Here is a 5,563-nt window from a genome sequence, read left to right on the forward strand (position 1 = left end):
TGTGACTAATAAACATAAACTTAACGTCACACAAACAAATATTTACTGTCATTGTAAATTACATTTACTCACAGTTACGTTATGTTACTAAATGTACCCCATTATATAGTAACACAAACAATTGCCATACGTGACCATATGTTTATCTATGGTATCACAAAAAAAAATACATTTGTGACAAACGAAAAACGTGACCAAATAGTGACATTTGGTCACATTCCGATTAAACGTCACTAATATTTGTGACATGCGTTATGTTTAGTGTGACTAAAGAGGTGATTCTCTACGCAATAGTCACACAAGCCCGCTGAAATCGTCACCAAAACATTCCAGGAATTTTCAAATATACATATGGTGACACTTTTCTTCGAAAGTGTCACATAGACCTGACGGGGTGTATGTCACTAAAAATCGATTTTGTACTAGTGAAAATCCCTAAATATTCTCAAAATAGCCCACCAAATTTGGACTGAGGTGACGAGATTTGACGGGATCTTTAAACCAATAGAAATTTGACAAGTGTAATGTTTTCTGAAAATCCGACGAGTTATTTGAAAATGTTGGGGACCAGTCTATATTTTCCACTAAATATTCTTCTAATAAAATAGTCTTGTCCGATTGTTTAATAATGTTTCCTAACAGATCCCTTCAAATTCCAAAAAACTTGGAAAGTTGTGCCTTTTAAATGCGTCTTTTAAGACGCATTTGTGATCAATTTGTACCAAGAAGCATAATTTTGAAAATATTGAGGGACCCGTCCATATTTTTTCACTAAATCTTATTCTCAAAAACTGTCTTGCCGGACGGTTTATTAAGGTTTCTACCTGACCCCTACAAGTTTTAAACAAATGGAAAAATGTGTCTTTAAAGACACGTATTTGGTAAATTTGTACTAAGGGGTCCATAATTTTGAAATTATTGAGGGGCCCATCCATATTTCTTTCACTTATGTCTGCGCCGAGCAGACCACGCGCAGACATTGCCCTTTGTTGAGTGTTTGTTTTTCTGAAGACATTCATTAAAAAACTTCTATGCGGCCACTTCCTGATGCAGACATGGTCCAACCACTTCTGGCCTGTTCTCACACATATTATTCATCATTTATCAGATCCTTTCCTCTCTTCTCCTCTATCAAACCCAACCACCTCCACCTCTCCTACCCTAGCCGGCCGCCTCTCCTCTACCTTCCGTCGCCGCCTCCTCCACCTACCCCAGCCGACCGCCTCTGAGTTGAGAGTCGGTGAAGATGAACGAGAAGCCATCGCCAGCGCCGGAGACGGTGGTGCTGAGTAATAGCACTAGTATTGCTACTGTTACTGTGAGTATGAATAATTTGATTGAGATCATAATATTATTAAGGTTAGGGTTTTGAAATTGGGGGAACTTGGGGATTGGATTGAAGGTGAAGATGAAAGATTTGGTCATTGAAGTGATGAAAAAGAGGAAGAGCGTTTATGTTTGTTTGTTTATTATTATTATCATGCCAAAGTTTCAAGGCTAACAATTTGGATTTATTTGTTGCAATTTGAGGAAAGTGATGATTTTTTTATGAATATTAAAATGTATAGATTTGTATGATTAGGTATTTGGTAGAGAGTATTATTTAAATTTCGTTGTTGAATACCTTTGTTATTCAAGTTTCGGTTTATTTAAATTTTAGTTTATTTAAATTTTAGTTTATTTTAGCAGTTGCAAACGTTAAAAAACAAGCAGTCTTCTTGTTGCTGACTGTAGAGGTTTGGTCCACATCTTCTACTACAGATGTTTACAGATGTGGTTTGCAGACTGCAGACATTTTACCTATAAAAAAACAAAAAACACCTAAATTTTAATTTTAAAAACTGTCTTGCCAGACGGTTTATTAAATTTTCTTACCTGACCCCTACAAATCTTAAACAATAAGAAAATGTGCCTATAATTTTACATGGTAGGTACATGATTTGTAATAGAGTACGTCATATAGAGTGGAGCCGGGAAATCTATATGGTAATGGTGACAAGTTTGTCTCTTTTCTTAAAGACACCTATAATAAAAAAAATATTCGTTTTCTTCGGTATCTGTCAATCCAAAGTGGCACACAATTTTTATTGTAGTAGGTAAAAATAATAAATCATTACTACAGTTGGTCAGGTACTATTTTCATTGAAACTAATAATATCTACAGCAGGAATTCTTTTTCACCGTCTTTTTTATTTTAATTAATTTCGTTATTTTTTTAACAACTATTTTAATAAATAAGTTTGGTAATTGTTTCTTCAGATGGTTTTTCACTTGTTTAGTTATGTAATTTTAGTCTAATTGGAGTTGTTGATAAGACTACGGCCCATGGAGCAAGAAACATGTTGACTCCCTACAAAGGAAAGGAGCATCTCTCTCCATATCTAAGAGCATCCCACGTTTTATTTTTAAACCAAAAATTACATTAAGGGGTGTTTGAGTAAGCTTTTATTTTTCGTTCATTTACTGATTTGCTTTTTTGAAAATCAAATGACACTTTTGAAAAGCTCTACTTTGAAGCTTTTGAATGAGCTTTACCAAACACCTTTTGTTTTTAACAAATAGTAAATAAGCAAGTTTTAAAAGCTCACTCAAACATTCTCTAAAACTCACTACATTTTATCTCTTAATTTCAATTAAATAATACTTTTTTATATCGTTATCATTATTTTTTCTTTTTCACTCACTCTCAACTACTTTCAAAAAGTATTAAAAATTTATAGAGGATGAACAATAGCTTTTCAAATATACAGAAAAATCATTGTCTTTTCTAAAATATAAAAACTACTCACTCACAACACCCTAAATCACTCTCTAAATTATAAAAATACTTATCACATAAGGTGGTTGGATAAAAATGCTCTAAGCCATAATTATTCGCAAGTCAAACTCAAAGGCTGATCATTAATTGGATACTTCCTCATGCAGAGAGACTAACAATGTCTTTTGTCTAAGGAAACCAAGTTTCCATCCAGGATCTTCCCCTCCCATCCAGGCACGTTAGACCACTTTTCCTTCAAAGTAATTGTGACTATATAAAGTAAGAAAAGAAATGACAAGCTTGTAAATATAGCCTCGATTACGATTATAATTATAAATACACTTAGCAATTGATTACGAATTAAGGATAGAATATGAAACTTGACAAATTATTTTTGAAGCAAATATGTTTTTTTATAACGTAAAATTGATGGAAACAATACAAGGGAACAGAAAACATACATGCAAACGAAAAGAGAGAACACAGATTTGATTGGAAACATAATTGAAAATAGCTGATTTGAAACATATTCTTGAAACCACAACCTAACTTAAAGGTCGTTTGTCATATATCATTTGCAGGTTTCTTTTATAGCACAAGGATTATTTCCTTTCTTTACCCAATCAATGAATTTCTTGAGATTTTTGCTGGAGAGCTTTCCAGCTGTGACACAATCCATCACTTTTTCTTGCATGTTCAAGGCATTTTCTTTGAGTATGTTGTTACTAAGCAACTGCTCTACTTTACGCTTGATTTCTTCTCGTGTAACAATGCCTGCTTCATCTTTGTTAAAACCTAAACCGGTTTTCCAGATATCAGATATGTATGTTTTATTAAAAAACTGATCAGCAAAAGGAATCCCGTTGCTGACACCTTCCATTGTAGAGTTCCAACCACAATGACTCATGAAGCAAGCCACTGACGGATGGTTTAGGACCTCCTGCTGAGGTGCCCAGTTAACGATTTTCCCCCAGTGCCTATTCTCTCCATGTAGCCACTTGGGTAGACATAATCTACACTACCGCTTGTATCAGATCGAACAACCCACAAGAATGGCTTTTTGGTGTCCTCAAGTGCTAGCGCCAACTCTTCAAACTGGAGTTGGTTAAATATTGTGAAGCTCCCAAATGCCACATAAATGACCGAGCATACCGGTTGTTGATCTAGCCATCTTAGGCAAGAGGAGTCTTCATTCCAAAAGTGGCCTACTTGCTTCGCGGATTTGTTGGTTGCCAAAAGTGGACCTATCGGCAACATCTTTGGAAATAGGGTAAACACTCCGGTCTCCAACTCCATGGTTGAGTTGCAAATTATGTGATCTGCTGCTTCTGCAGCTTCCTTACCTTCAAGAATTGCAGAATCAAAGATAAGTTGGTTTGTGCCTGGGTCGCCTATACAAGCCCATATGAAATTTGCAGGGTTCATGACTGGCATGGAGGTTGATAGTTGTACCATTTTGTTAGTCAAAGGTATCCCTGAAATATATAAAACTTTTTATTTCTTAAGGCAAGAATATATTTAGCAAAGTATATAAGTTAAGAAAACGTTAGCTCACCATTAGTGTTTATAACTTCATCGTCCATCAACTTTTGAAGACTCATAATCACAGCCAAAACTGCAGATGAGCTTGGACAAAAGACCGCTAGTCTAATACCCATCTTCTTAGCAACTCTTGAAACCCATCCCATGTAACAATCGGCAACGATGCACGTAACTTTCTCGTCATTGTTTTTGTTAATATCGTTTATCAGCTCTTCTAGTTTGGCGGGCATGAGTTGAAACATTGTTTTTGTCAACTTCCCAAGGTCATTCCTATCATCACCTGGTTCCATCCCATCTGAGATCGAAACCATTTGCATCAAATCACTAGAACCATTAATCTCTGAACACGCACTCATAACTCGTTTGTGCGTGAATATTTAAATCAAACTTAAAATAGCATAAATATTTAATTCATCATCTTCTTCTCAACTCAAACCAATTTTATATATATATTAATAGCAGCTTACTTTTTTTTATTTATAAAAAAGGCAAATGGAAGGTAAGGAAGAAGTGAAGCATAGGGCCTTTCAATTTAAGTGCAGTTCATAGGGCCTTTCAATTCTAAGCAGTCCAACTGAAACAAAAATGAAAAATATTCACGTTATGGCGATACCTTATCCAGCGCAAGGCCATGTAATTCCTCTTATGGAGGCAACACGGTGCTTCACTAACAACGGTCTTAAGGTCACGTTTGTGAACACCGAGTTCACGCACAAACGAGTTATGAGTGCGTGTTCAGACACGGGTCACTTCTAGTTTCCATTCGCAATTACGTTAACACCAAATTCAGTTTACTATCATGTTCATCAAACAAAAGTTCGAGTCTCCCATTTTACAAACCTATTCACCAAACATAAGTCCACGTCTCCCCTTTTACAAACTCTAGTATACATGTTGAAAATTTTATTTCTAAACCATATTAATAAATATAGGGTTTGGATCGAATACTATATATACAAGTAGAGTAATTATCATAGAGTAATTATATAATTACTCTATTATAATTACTCTACTTGTATATATAATAACTCTACTTGATTCTCACGTTTAGCACGTTAATTTCATTTGTACGTTAACTTTCCTCAATAAATATAATCAACGAAATTTTATAAATCTAATAAATAATATATAGCCTAGTAAATTAAATATATGACATAAAAGATAAAAGATGAAAAAAATACTTGATAAACCTATTACATTATACAAAATTTGATGTTGTATTTGAAATATCACAATCCCTATCAAGATAAGACCATAGTATAT

The 5,563-nt window shown here is 34.5% G+C and overlaps 1 pseudogene across 1 annotated transcript; it reads right to left on the reverse strand.

The window, feature by feature from the left end:
• Positions 1 to 3,094: 3,094 nt before the first annotated feature.
• On the reverse strand, positions 3,095 to 4,668 carry LOC143614593 (UDP-glycosyltransferase 83A1-like; annotated as a pseudogene). The gene is made up of 2 exons (XR_013150310.1): positions 4,314 to 4,668; positions 3,095 to 4,233 (listed from the first exon to the last, which is right to left on the reverse strand). The product of XR_013150310.1 is annotated as a UDP-glycosyltransferase 83A1-like (transcript).
• Between the last annotated feature and the right edge of the window lie 895 nt (positions 4,669 to 5,563).

This window comes from Bidens hawaiensis, unplaced genomic scaffold (genome assembly GCF_021521415.1).
Source record: "Bidens hawaiensis isolate Kalapana, Puna unplaced genomic scaffold, B.hawaiensis_p1.1 tig00040544_1, whole genome shotgun sequence".
Taxonomy (NCBI): domain Eukaryota; kingdom Viridiplantae; phylum Streptophyta; class Magnoliopsida; order Asterales; family Asteraceae; genus Bidens; species Bidens hawaiensis.